The sequence below is a fragment of the Sceloporus undulatus genome, chromosome 5 (genome assembly GCF_019175285.1).
Source record: "Sceloporus undulatus isolate JIND9_A2432 ecotype Alabama chromosome 5, SceUnd_v1.1, whole genome shotgun sequence".
Classification (NCBI taxonomy): Eukaryota; Metazoa; Chordata; class Lepidosauria; order Squamata; family Phrynosomatidae; genus Sceloporus; species Sceloporus undulatus.
In genome coordinates, this window is record NC_056526.1 from 134290627 (window position 1) to 134305626 (window position 15000).

Consider the following 15000-nt stretch of genomic DNA (forward strand, 5'->3'; position numbering starts at 1 on the left):
ACGTCTTATCTAATAATACTATAATAAAGAGACGGCAACTGATTCCTAAATACAAACCTCTGGTTCCAGTATCTGACACAGCTGCCAAGAAACCAAGTTTTAAAAAATGGGACTCTTATTTGTTTTCCAAATTGTGTGATGTTTAATTTTGAGGGGTATTGCCAACTATTCTGATGTGGATTCTAGTGGATTCCCCCATATTCCCCTTCAGAATCATTAAATAGCAATTGCAGCCATTTTTAAAAGTCATCTCCCCCTCCCAAGATACTTGAGAATATGCAGGTTGAATTTCAAAGATTTCTCTTCTGATAAATCCCCATCTTAATTGAAACAATTAATACAAAAATATATATTTATATTATTAAACCTGAAAAGCACATCTGAGTTTTCATGTGGCTCACTCCACAGGAATTCAAAAGTGATTGAATTTAACTTAAATCCAAAAGTGATTGAAATTAAGCCAGTTTAGTTTCATCAAAATAGTATGTGACAAAATGTGTGTAAATAATGAAAGAATGGTTTATGTCAGTCATGAGACTATTAATAATTATTTCAGCTCAAGCACTAATCATAAACAGCCAATCTATGTAGATTAGATAGAATATACTATGAGGAACCTTTGCTATTAAAATCACATGGCTATTATTAAAAACATCATACCAAGAAAACTGAAAAATTAGGTTGTTTTTATGTTTCTTATGCTTTGGTTTGAAAGAAATCTCCATATATGTTGTGTATGATATACATGTAAGAGACATGTTTATCAGCATATGTATATTCTAATGAAAACATTCAAACAGGAAAGTGATGTGTAAATAATGCTCTCTTGTATTCACACATATGCATGGTGCTACAAATAACATGTAAGAAAAGGAAACGTTGAAGTTAGCATCACAACCAAATGCAAGTTTGTGGGCAGTAATTTATGCTTTTTTTTCATTTATGAAATGGAAAACCAAAGCAATTTATTTAGTTTGTATCTCAAACACAAAGGAAAATGCAAATAACTATATCCTGTATAAGATGAAGTGAATTGTGGGATGTAGATTTGATGGTTTTTGGGTGCCTGGCATGGTAAAATTGATCTTGCAAACCTGAAGAAGCCATGTGCAAAGGAAGCAAATGAACCTCCACTCCAAACTTGAAGAAAGAGGATCTTTTATATCATTTTTATTCAGCAGTACAAGCAGTAAACACATTCATTAATAGGTCAACAACTGCTGGAATGGAGACTGAGGAGAGTGAGCCACCAGCCTCAGCATTGAGTGATGTTACTGAACCATTGAGAAACAGAAGTATTAGCTTTATTATCCTAGAAGTTAGAGCTCTATTAGCCTAAACATTCATGTTGACTACTATCCAGAATGCAAGCATCTTATTCCATTTTTTCCCATGTTGGGTCATGGATCCTTCAAGAGGCAATAGGTTGAAATAGCTATGGCAGCATTGAGAAGTTAAATAAGTCAAAGGAAAGGGCACATAAGTAGACTTTAGAAGGAGAGCACATAGATACACAAAACATGAGAAGGAAACAAAAGGGAGCAGAAACTTATCTAAGTGTGCCATTGACATTTTGTTCAAATCACCCATTTAGCCTAAGATGTAAGCTTTATTTTACTAAGACAAGAGGATTTCTAAATGTGCAATGAAAAATTATTGAGAGACAGATGTGCACAATTCCATCAAAATAAACTTTTTGCATCCTTAAAATCACTTACTTCAATGGATTGTCAGTGCGTCTACTTTTCTTTAGATTAGAGTGAGCAAAGTGCAGTGTTGGATCTGCATATATGCCTCCCCCTTCCCAGCTACTTCGGCAGCCTCAACCTCTCCAGAGACCATGGCCAATTCTTTTCTTTTTTTAATGGCAAAAGAAGTAAATATGATAAATATGTCTCTTAAATGTGTCTTTTACAAACTGCCTCTCCTTGAAGCCTCCAGGAGAAACAGTTACTGTTCTAAATAGATAGTAGCCAGACTTTGCTCTATTTTATATAAAAATACAATACCACTGGATTTGTTTTAGGTGTTTGATGGGTGTAGCTTTTTTTGACAGTCTGTGGAGTCTCTGGACAGAAGATTGGCTCCATTGGCTCCCTGACCAATGGCATAACTTTGCTTTAAACTGAGTGATGAACTAGGAAGTAGTATGGTATTTTTGCCTAATATAATTTGCAAAGTAGAAGCAGTAGACCCAATGTTGTTGTTGTGTGTCTTCAGGCCATTTCTGACTTATGACAGCCCTAAGGCAGAATTTGTTCATAGAGTTTCTCCTTGCCTCCCTTAAAGTCTGAAGCTAACAAAATGAAATTCAATATGGAGAAATGTAAGGTACTGCACTTAGGGTGGAAAAATGAAATGCACAAATATAGAATTGGGGACACCTGGCTGAATGAGACTACATGTGAAAGGCATCTAGGAGTCCAATTAGAGTAGACCATATTGAACATGAGTCAACAGTGCAATGTGGCAGCTAAAAAGGCCAATGTGATTTTAGTTTGCAGCAATAGAAGTATACTATCTAGATCAAGGGAAGTAAAAATGCTACTCCATTCTGCTTTGGTCAGGCCCCACCTAGAACACTGTGTCCAGTTCTGGGCACCACAATTCAAAAAGGATGTTGAGCAACTGGAGCGTGTCCAAAGGAGGGCAATTAAAATAGTGAAGGGTCTGGAAACCATACCCTATGAGGAACGGCTTAGGGAGCTGGGGATGTTTAGCCTGGAGAAGAGAAGGTTAACAGGTGATATGATAGCCCTGTTTAAATACTTGAAGGGATATAATATTGAGGAGGGAGCAAGCTTGCTTTCTGCTGCTCCAGAGAACAGGACCCAGAGCAATGAATGCAAGCTACAGGAAAAGAGATTCCACCTCAACATTAGGAGGAACTTCCTGACAGTAAGGGCTGTTCAACAGGGGAACACAGTCCCTCGGAGTGTAGTGCAGTCTCCTTCCTTGGAGGTCTTTAAATAGAGGCTGGATGGCCATCTGTCAGGGATGCTTTGATTTTGATTTCCTGCATGACAGGGCGTTGGACTTGATGGACCTTGCGGTCTCTTCCAACTCCATGATTCTATGATTCTATGAAAGAAAGTGACTTGCCTAGGGTCACCCAGTAGGCTTCCATGGTTGAGCAGGGATTCAAAGCATGATCTCAAAGTGTCCTAGTCTAACACTTAAACCACTTCACCATGCTCGCTCACAATAGACTCAATTATATCCAGCCCCACATCAGTAAAAAGTAGTAAACACAGAAGCCTAAATCCAGTTCCTAGTCCCAACTGGAGTAAACCCATACACTCTATAGGATTAACATCAATTTTGTTTTGCAATTCATAAAATTCATTCAATGCGTCTACCCTAGTTGGGGAACCAGTGTGGAGGCCAGGGGTGAAAAGGTAATTTCCCTTTGGATAACAAATCTTTCCAAAATAACACCATTTGACTTATACTTATAAGTCAGTGTCAATAAATGTATCAGTAAGAATCAATGTGAAATTATCTAACAATCACACAATGAAGTTTTAGATTAGCAGTTGGTTTTAACCATTCACTCTAGTATTCACTCTGATTTTAAAAATTAGTTGGAGTCAACATTTTTGGGGGGAATATATTGAACTGAATAAACCGCCTGAAGTATGTTTATTGTATATTTTTATTTGAAACTTCTAGCATTTAGAATATAAAGTGTGTGTTTTACTTTAGAATTAGACTGCATGGTCAACTATCCAAGCAAGACCAGAATTATCCCAGTCAACAGCAGAGAGGCAATGATGAATGTAAAAATGCTAATGACAAGTGAGAGTGACCTCTGGTTGGAAGGCTATGCACTTGAGTAACACCAGGGGAATGAAATAAGTGGGTGTAAGAGTTTGGGGATGAGCAATAAAGCAGGAGTGTGGAATATATGTTTCTGGCTCCTTTAATTTAGCTATGGAAATGAGTTTTACTTTGCTGGATTTGTTCCCCTCAAGTACTTTTAGAACAAATTCAGTGGGGCATTTATATAGAAAACCTTCCAAAGGCTGACTCCCTCAGCTTCCTATAATCTTGTGCATACACTCCAACAAAAGGCTGCTGCTTACCAAAAATCACAAACAAGCCATCACCAATATCCCTGTTTGCTTAGGTCCAAATCACACTGCAGAAATAATCCAGTTTGACACCACTTTTAACTGCTCTGGCTTAATGCTAGGGAATCCTGGGAATTGTAGTTTATTGTGGCATCAGACTAAATGTCTCACAAAACTACTGTTCCCAGAATTCCCTATCAGTGAGCCTGGGCAGTTAAAGCAGTCTCAAACTGGATTATTTCTAGAGTGTGTTCTGAACTTGAATATCCACAAAGTGTACTTCTCATGCCACTCACTTTATGGGTCAAAGGAAAACAGAGAGGAAGTAGTTTATATACTCTTAAGATTTTTTAAAAAAATAGAATGAAACTGAGGCTGCATCTGCACTGCAGAAATAATACAGTTTGACACCACTTTAACGGCCATGGATCAATGCTGTGGAGTTCTGGGAACTGTAGCTTGTTGTGGCACCAGAACTCACTGACAGAGAAGGTTAAATGTCTCACAAAACTACAGTTCCCAGAATACCATAATATTAAGCCATGACATTAATGTAGTGTCAAACTGGATTATTTCTACAGTGCCGTTGCAGCCTGAGAGAAATTGTTTGGTAGAAATCTCACATGCATACCACACTCTAACAGCAAATTCAGTTGGTGGGTGCCAACAGGACTGTAAGCTATATGGGACCACTAAGAAACAGAAATAACACCATCATGAAAACAGTAAAGTTTGCAGAAATGCCCCCCCCCCACAAAAAACCCTTAAGTAGAAACAAAGCTTTCACTCCGTACTGCAAACATTTCTTATAATATATTACACCATACTACAACCATTTCCATCAGCATTAGAAATCTTGAATACAGACCAAACCCAAAGGCTATTCACAAATGGCTCCTCTTCATGCTGGAGAGAATTTACCAGTGGGCTGCCACAGGGTTCTGTCCTGGGCCCAGTACTATTCAACATCTTTATCAATGACTTGGATGATGGAATGGAAGGCATGCTTATAAAATTTGATGATGACATCAAATTAGGAGGGGTTACTAATACTCCAGAGGACAGGATCAGAATTCAATTAACAGATTAGAGAGTTGGGCCAAAACTAACAAAATGAATTTCAACAGGGAGAAATGTAAGGTACAAAAACTAGGCAGAAAAAAAATGCAAGGTTCAGATATAGAATGGGGGACACCTGGCTTGACAAAAGTACATGCAAAAAGGCTTTTTGTCGCTTAATAGACCACAAGGTGAATATAAGTCAGTGTGATCCAGCAGCTAAAAAAACCAATATGAGCCTAGGCTCTATCAATAGGAATATAGTGTCTAGCTTGAGGGAAGTAATAGTAGTACTCTACTGTACTTTGGTCAGCCTTCACCTGGAATCTGTGTCCAGTACTGGGCACTACAATTCCAAAAGGATATTGACAAGCTGCAGTGTGTCCAGAGGAGGGCAACCAAATGGTGAAAAGTCTGGAAACCAGGCCCTATGAGGAACACCTTAGGGAGGTGAATATGTTTAGTTTGGAGAAGAGAAGGTTAAGAGGTGACACGATAGCCCTGTTTAAATATTTGAAGGGATGTCATATTGAAGATGGAGTAAGCTTGTTTTCTGCTTGCTCCAGAGGCTAGGACATGGAACAATGGATTCAAACTACTAGAAAAGTAATTCCACCTAAATATTAGGGATAACTTCCGGACAGTAAGAAATGTTTGCTAGTGGAATATGCTTCTTCAGTGAGATCCTGCAATGTAATGTCACTGTGAGAAATATACCACTGTTTCAGCCTTTCCAGGATTTCCTTCCATTTTTTGCCCCCCGCCCCCCAACCAGGGAGTGGGATATACCTTTCTATTGAAAGTATTGATTTCTCAGTGTAGATCTATATGCATTTTTCATTTCTGTGCCTGAGGAAATTTTATAAAACTTTCTCAGAGTGAACCAAGAGCTAGCCTATCCAGAGAAGACAGAGCCCTTTCAATACATTTGTGTGCTCTTTTCCCCTCTCTCCCTCTCATGCATGAATGCATGCACGCACATGCACAAGCTCACAAGCACACACACTTTTCTCCCTTTTCAGCTTCTCCATTTTGTTCCTACTCAAATTCTCAGTTTGATCTCCTCTTTCATTCACACAACACACTCTGTTTTTGACAGTGTAGGGCTTGAGGAGGAACAGCAGAGTTTCCCCCCATTGTTTTTTTGTGCATATGCTTGTAAATTCTAGGGCTACCCTGCATCTGCTGGGCTTTTCCATACTTGGTTGTATAACAACTTGGAAGTAAAATGGTTTTAATTGGCATTGTTACCTCTTCATGTACACAGGGTACACCACACTGTGAAGATGTAAAACAGTTACAGTGAAGCTCAAACATTAAGTAAACAAAAATAAACTGGCACTTGATGATTACATTCACACAGAGAGAGTCAATAATTGACAGAAGCACCTTTGGCAGCAATTACAGCTCTGAGTCCTCCTGGGTAAGGTTATGTCAGCTTGCACATTTGGATCCTGCAGTTTTTGACTTTGCCTCTCGACAAAATTGCTCCAGCTCTGTCAGGATAGATGGTGCCTGTTAGTGAAGTGGAACTTTAAAGTCTTGCCATAGATTTGTAATTGGACTGAGGCCTGGATCTTGATTGAGTAACTCAAAAGATTATTTGTGCCCTTGTTTTGCAACCATTCTGATGTTACTTTGACTATGTGTTTAGGATTGTTGCTGGAAGGTGAAGCTCTGTCTCAGTCTCAGGTCCCTGGCAGAGTGAAACAGATTCTCCTGTAGAATTTGCCCTCTAGTTGGTTCCGTCCAACTTGCATTCATCCTGACCAGTTTCCCAAACTCTGTTGAGGAAAAATAGCTCCATAACTAGATGCTACTAACACCATGCTTCGCTTGGAGGATGGTGTTTTCAGGGTAATAAGCAATCTTTGCTTTTTATCACATGCAGTGTTTTGTGACAAGGCAAAAGAGTTCAGTTTTGCTCTTTTGAGACCAGAAAGCCTTTGCAGATTCCCTGGGTCTCCCTCTGTATTTTCTACAAACTCTAAATGGATTTTGATATGGGACTAGTTTCAATAGCAGTTTTTCTCTCAGTACTCTTTCTTCTCACTACTAGGGTAGACAGATTTGAGCATCAACATGGGACAGTTTCACCCCTTGCAGCTATTGGTACAGGTCATCCAGGTTACCATTGTCCTTTTGTTTGATTCTCTGATTAATGTTTTCCTTACCCAGTAATAATGAATTTAATGGTGCTCTGGAATATTTCCATAGTATGGATTTTTTTAAAAAAAAAACTTGATTGGGGCTTGTGATGGAGCCTTTCTTATACATGTGAGGTCACCTTTTACTTCTTCTCCACACAAGGCCCCACTCACTGACACTTTCCCTGCTTTTTGCCTTTTAACAGTCTCCCTAAGTGCATGAGCACTAGAGTCTCAAGTGGCTTCCCTAAAACAATATCTTAGGTAGTGTACTTGCCTTTGTTTATAATATCTAGAATTTACTCAGAGAAATCTGTTATAAAACTTAAACAGTAACTTTATTAAATAACATATAGCAAGAAGATAACTTAAGTGGGTTACTTCACTTTAGTGTGATTACTTTAACATAATACTTGCAGGCTTATCACAATCCCCTCTAGAATTTCTTAAATGATTTCAGGGCTGTGCAGACCAGCAATTAAGGCCAGCCTGGGAGCAAAGTTGGGGCGTGCCATCCACACGACACACACCCCAATTCTGTCCCCATGGTGGCATGATGCTGCGTGCCATTCCACATGGTGCGCAGCAACATGGCACTCCTCTGGCACTGCATTTATATGATACAGTGCCAAAGGACTACCTTAAAGCCGCAGTGCTGTGGCTATCACACCCTTTCCAGGGTGCAAAAAGGAGCTGCTTTTTGTGGCTCCATTTTGCACTCAGGAAAGGCCAGATCAGGGACGCAGCATGCCGTTGCCACAATCCTGATCCAGCGCAGCTAAAGGCAGTTGCAGGCTGCCCCTTAGGGGCGGTCTGCACAGCCTCTCCTTCTCCTAGTCAGATTCCTTATCTCACTCTCACTGAAGAACAGTCAGATTCCTTGCCTGACTCTCACTGAAGAACCAGTCAGGTTCCTTATCTGACTTTCACTAACTTGCAATGAAAACATCCTATCTTCTTGGTGTTCCTGATGCAGTTTGTTTAGATATGCTCCCCAACAAGCATCTGAGCCTTCCAGAAGCAATTAGTTTGAGATCAGGGGTGAATCTACACTGTAGAAATAATGCAATTTGATACTATTTTAATGCTATAGCTCCAGCCTATGGAATCTTGAAATTTGTAGTTTTACAAGGTCTTTAGCCTTATGGCAAAAGAGTGCTGATGCCTCCCAGAACTACACATCCCATGATTCTGTAAGATAGAGCCATAGTAGTTAAAGTGGTGTAAAACTGCATTATTTCTACAGTGTAGATGCATCACATGTATCACTGGAATTCCACACAATTGGACTCCATTCAACCATTTTAGGTGATGTCTAGAAACTGTGGGTTGCACCAGAACTGACTTGGGCATGTGACTGCAAATGGGGTGAATACTTTGGCAATCTGTAAATACCAGTTTGTTTTTATTTACTTAAGATTTGTGCCCCAATAAAAGTGTGTTCACCTTCACACTGCTGAGGACTTTAAGCACATCAAGTGATAATGATGATGATTAAAAATAATAAAACTGGAGATAAAAACAGCAAAATGTGGAAAGGTTGAAAGGGCTCTGATACTTTTGCAAGACACTGTATATGATGACAATAAGAAGTCACGACAACATAAACACAGAGATTAACAATTTAAAGAGGGGAGCAGTTTTTGATTCAAGTCTGCTGCCTGGACCTGAAGAAAAGGTTCAAAAGTAAATTGAACCTGGGAATTCTACACATTTCTTGTAAACATCTCTCCTGACACATAAAGGCCCACTCGCTATTCTACAGAGTCATATCTAGAGAAGAAAATCTACTTTTGATTATTCCTTTGTAATAAAAAATTGCTTGCATGAGTTGGCTTTTCATTTTGTTTCTTCCTTGCTCCTTTTCCCAACTTGCTTAATCTGCTTCTTCCCTTATTTCCTGTGCTCTTTTCTTCTTTTCCTATTCAAATCAGTGTGAGTTAGACTGCAATTATGCATTCACTTACTTGTGAGTAAGTCCCCCTGAAAACAATGGCTTTTACTTCTGAGAATAATGCATAGGACAGAATAATGTCCACCTGCAGTCCTGAACATGCTTTATAAGAAACAAATCCCCCCCCCAGCATGGTGAGATTTACTTATAAGTAAACATAAATAAAAAATAAAAATGCTGATGTTGATCTTTATCACAATTAGATCTGGGAGAGATTAAATAGAGGGCAGGGGAGTTAATCCCTCTCATCTTGCCAAAACATGGCAATAGGTCACATTTAGTTCTGATTTAGTTCTGTTTCAAAGGTTACTTAGCCCAAAGGGCAAAGTATAAGAAAGAGTGCAAACTGGTATACTATGCACTACATAAATATGTCAAGATTAGATATAACCTCAAGACTCACCCCCTCACCCCTTTCTCTTCCTTTAGTAAATAGGTTTTCTGAATGTTACACAGGGACACAACAAAAGGTTGCAGCCCAGACATTCTCATAATGCTGTTTAGTGTTACAGAAAGGATGGGGGGAACAAACCCTTCCTCATGATACACATCGGAGTTTATCAGACAAGGGAAATTGGAAGTATAATCCAATGGCAATCCGAACGCAATCATGGGGTTTAACGTTATTGTGTGATAGACTACCACACGCAATTTCGGGCAATGGGAAGTCAGTCTGAACGCAATCATGGGGTTTCACATTATTGTGTGATAGACTACAACATGCAATTTTTGGCAATGGCAAGCTATTTTCGGGCAATGGGAAGTCAGTTCAAACGCAATTCGAATTCACGTAAATTTGCCGAACTAGCAAATTCACGTGAATGTGTTCTGGACCCACTTTCTTTTCATTCAAAATTAAGAGAAATTCCTCCCATGTGATAATGTCCATCATAATAGAGTTCAGACTTTCCTTTGCCCATTCCTGATTCCTATGCTTCTAACAGGGAAAGGAAATCTCCAACCTGTGGGTTTAATCTGACAGCAGAGAGTCCCCCATTCAGCTCCCATTGCTCCTTTTGCCAGTCTCCCCTGATCAATGATCAGTGATCAGAGACAAGAGGTAAGAGTCCATTTAAAAAACCAGAAGGTTTTGCATTGCATAGGGCTAATTGTCTGCAGACTGTAGAGGTTTCTCCTGGTTCATCTCATTTGCTGATTGTGAAGGGTTTGTTGGAACAGGACTTAAACAGATTTGCAGATTGGGAAGGTTTTTCATCAAACGGGGATCTTGGTTTGCAAAACTGAGAATTTTTTATGGAAATACGTTCTGATTTACAGAGTGGGAAAATTTTGTTAGGATTGGGAGCTCTCTTTTGCAGACCCCCAATGGAAAGCAACAAATGGTTTTAAAATGATAGGAGATCTGGCTTTCAAACAGAGAAGATTTTGAATGCCTAAATGTTATTATGCTGGGGCAAATTGGAAATATTTACCTCATGGTCTAATGTGATAAGCTTACTCACATCCCATTGATTTCAATGGAGCTTAAGCATAAATAACTTGTTGAGAGTCAACTCATCAGTAATTTTTTCCTTCTCTGTCTCAAAGTAAATGAGAGGTCCAGAAAGTTCAGTGTAAAGATTTCGTATTGTCAATGTTCTCGCTATAAGCATATTGTTCTCTTTGCAATAGCCACATTGTTTTTATGTATGTGAACAGCTACACATATGGTATCTCAACATGTTCATGCTTTTGATCTTTATCCCTTTCCACATTCTATTCATTTTCTTCACAACACTTAAGATCTTGGTCAAGTTTCAACCTCTATATAAACCATTGTTTTCTTATACATTCAAGGAATTGGTCTAAAAATATCCTAATTCAAAACAAAAATGTAGTGGAATTGTTCTGCTTCTTGAAAACTATTATTTAGTTACCTTCTTTGATTCTTCATCCTGTGATCTATAGATATGAGTAGCTGCAGGATACACAAAAAGACTTGTTAGGACATTACTACTGAGACATTCTTTGTGAGGCAGTTCAGCTCTGCTATGTTGCCTGTCTGTTTAAATTCCCTTAAAATAGTTTACTAAGGGGAAAAAGGGCATGTAGAATTGCATTGAACCAGAGTACAAGGCCAGGCCTTTGGTATAGTGCAAAGATTTGTTATCTCATATATTAACTTATTTTGCTATCTCTTCACTTGTGTCTGTGCCAACACTTAGAAAAGTCACTCTTGTAGAATACTGCCCTTAAAATCATTCAGTTAACATGGCCACAGCCCATATTGACTGAGGAACCTTTACAAGCCCTAGACTATGTAAACATCTGACAGAAGCAATGTATTACCACACAAACTCAGGGTCCAATATAATTACAGAAAATCCTTGATGTATTCCTTGTTGCAAATATGACAAATTAAAAACATTTAGAGAAGGATTACAACTGCCTTTACCATTTCAAGATATATTTTCTTGCATCTACAGAAGAAACGGAAGTAATTTGCTATAAATAATTATTTGTAATTAATTTCAGATTTTTAAAACCCAAGGTAAATATTCTAATTCTACCTTAACAAGAAATTTCATTTGATTTCATTCTTTTTATGATGTAAACTGTTAACAAAATTAGAATCATAGAATCATAGAGTTGGAAGAGACCACAAGGGCCATCCAGTCCAACCCCCTGCCATTCAGGAACTCACACAAAGCATACATAACAGATGGCCATCCAGCCTCTGTTTAAAGACCTCTAAGGAAGGAGACTCCACTACACTCTGAGGGAGTTTGTTCCACTGTCGAACAGCCCTTTCTGTCAGGAAGTTCCTCCTAATGTTGAGGTGGAATCTCTTTTCCTGTAGCTTGCATCCATTGTTACAGGTCTTGTTCTCTGGAGCAGCAGAAAACAGTGCACCCACGCCAACCATGGGCCTGCCATCTGTGGTTTAAACTTGTGTGGATAGCAAGCTCGGGCTTTTCCAATGTGCATTCACATGTGGTGACACATCTCTTAACCTTCTCTTCTCCAGGCTAAACATTCCCAGCTCCCTGAGTCGTTCCTCATAGGACATGGTTTCCAGACCCTTCACTATTTTAGTTGAGCTCCTTTGGACACGCTCTAGTTTCTTAATTTTCTTTTTTTAATTATGGTGCCCAGAAGTGAACACAGTATTCCAGGTGGGGTCTGACTAAAGCAGAATAGAGTGGCACTATTACTTCCCTTGATCTAGACACTATACTTTTATTGATGCAGCCTAAAATTGCATTGGCTTTTTTAGCTGCCACATTGCACTGTTGAGTCATGTTCAACTTGTGGTCTACTTGCACGCCTAGATTCCTTTAACATGGAGTCTCGTTCAGCCAGGTGTCCCCCATCCTATATCTGTCCAATTCATTTCTCCACCCTAAGTGCAGAGCTGTGACTTCGCTAAATAGTGGTGGAGGAATATCATGTAGTCCAAGTAATGCCTTTGTGGTGACAATGAGATGGTGAAGAGGAGAGTATGTGGGGATCCATTCTGCCCTGCCTGCATATAGCAAAAAATTGGGACCTTAAGACAATGGGTGTGCCTCTCCTGCTTGCGTCACCACATGTGAACACACATTGGAATTGTCCGGGCTTGCTATCCACACAAGTTTAAACCATATATGGCAGGCCCATGGTTGGTGTGGGTGCACTGTATTCTATCCAAACCAGTGAGAGTTCGGCTTGCTGTCTTTCTTTTTATGAAATGTAGCATATTCAGTTAATAAAAGTGGCAGCTGTGCATCCAATGTCTTTTTTGGGGGGGATATGGGATTTCCAGTGTTGGGTCTTCTCCACTCATTACTTCTGGAAGTGAGGAAATGTACTGAATGAAGGACAAGGCCTTCCCCAATAAGCTATGTTATCTATCACTGGAGACAGATGAGCAGCCAGTCACTTGCCTCAGTAATCAGACTGCTTGAGTAATCCTGTTGAAGTTACAAAAACTTTGAAGACTTTTGGGACTGAGTGATACTTCTGTCTCCTTAAAAGGTAAAGGTTTCCCCTTTGACAAGGTTTTAAAGTCATTTCTATCTGTAGGGAGTGGTGCTCATCTTTGTTACTAAGCCAAAGGAGCCAGCGTTGTCATGTGGCCAGTATTACATCACAGAACGCTGTTACATTCCCACCAGAGTGGTACCCCTTTATCTACTTGCATTTTTACATGCTTTCAAACTGCTAGGTGGCTGGGACTAGTGACAGCAGCTCACTCCATTACATGGCATTTGGGTCTTGACCTGCCGACCTGCCAACTTTGAGATCATCAAAGTCAATGTCTTAACCACTGAGCCATGGTGTTCCCTTATTATTTTTTAAAGTAGAAACTGAAATAGAAGGTATTTCAGCCAGTCAAATTTTGTCTAAATATCTTTGATTGCCAGTGGAAGTTCAACAGAAGAGAGGCTAAGTCCAAAGTGTACCCAAAATTCAGCTGAAGACAGAAGAAATCCATCAATAAATCTATCACATTTTCATTAATATTTTCTTTTCTTACTTAGTGAAGGAGGGAAAACACTTATCTTCAAAGGGGGAAAGGACTGGTTTGTACACAATGGGATGGAGAACTCCCAGCTATTTGGGCCCAAGAAATTACATTCAGACCACATTTTCCACTAGTAAGCAAGGGTATATAGGCATCATGATCTCCAGTGGGAAATGATGTCCAGATTATTTCCTACCAGAGAGAACTGTTGGTCCTCTCTTTGGCAGGGGAATCATGCACAGATTATCATTTCCCCTGAAGAAATTTGTAGCTTTGTCCACACTTCCCAGTGTGAAATGACAATCAAAGGATACATTCCTGTAAGAAGAGAATCTGTCTCTCTGCCCCCCCCCCCCCATTTCCATTATTTCCCTTCACTGTCTGACATACTTTTCTATTCCTCCTATTGCATGAGAGAGGGAGAGAGGAGAAAGCAAGGATAGCATGCAGCAGAAGGGAGGGGGGTGAGTTGTTAGGAGAACCATGGAGGTGAAATACCTCATTTTGTTCTCCTGAATTTTAAGTATTGTTACTCCCTTCCTTTGCATTTTTATGACATTTGGGTCTGTGATATTAGTTTTGGAGTTTACAGCCATGCAGAAAAAGCCAAATGATAGATACTATTTCAATTATTATACAGAGAGAGAAAGGTGAAATATCATTGTTCCATACTGTCCTTCTATATAGATAGATTAGTCATTAAAAATGTTGGGGATATCCCATGAGTGGAAGTCCAGGACATAAGAAAATGGAAGCAAACTAAAGGAGGAGGCAAAAGCTTCTAGCTGAGAATAGGTGAGATACAGGCTGTAAAAGAGAGAAATAGATGTGAAAGTCTGTTATGAGGTTTACACAAGTTATGAAGTTATGAGGTTTACACAAGAGGAAAACTTCAGAACACATCTGCATTATTTCAGGAGAGCTACATAAATCCAGTGGTCAATGACAGTTCAGATTTGATTTGCAGTCTCTCTCTACATGAGCAAGGGAATCAAAGGAGATCAAAGAGGAAACGTGGATTCCTGGATGGTCAAATTTTTCTTAATGATATAATGGACAGGTTTTGCTTAATGATTTCTTGTACTAAGGCCCGATACAGACCAGCACTTTGTGCCTGACTGTAGGCAGAGTTAGGGCACAGCGTCCACATGTTGGATGCCCTAACCCCATCCCCAGGGTGCCATTTTGGCACACGCCAGTCCACACGGCATGCACCATCATGATGCCCCTTGCAGCACCAAAGGGCCATCATAGAGCTGTGCTGCTGCAGCTATGGTGCCCCTTGGAAGTTGCAAAAAGGAGTTGCTTTTTGTGGCTCCT

At 39.6% G+C, this 15000-nt stretch overlaps 1 protein-coding gene across 1 annotated transcript in view; it reads left to right on the forward strand.

Moving 5' to 3' along the window:
• The window catches only part of GLRA3 (glycine receptor alpha 3), a 106927-nt gene that overhangs the window by 1587 nt on the left and 90340 nt on the right, over nucleotides 1-15000 (forward strand). The gene's annotated exons all lie outside the window — the stretch shown is intronic.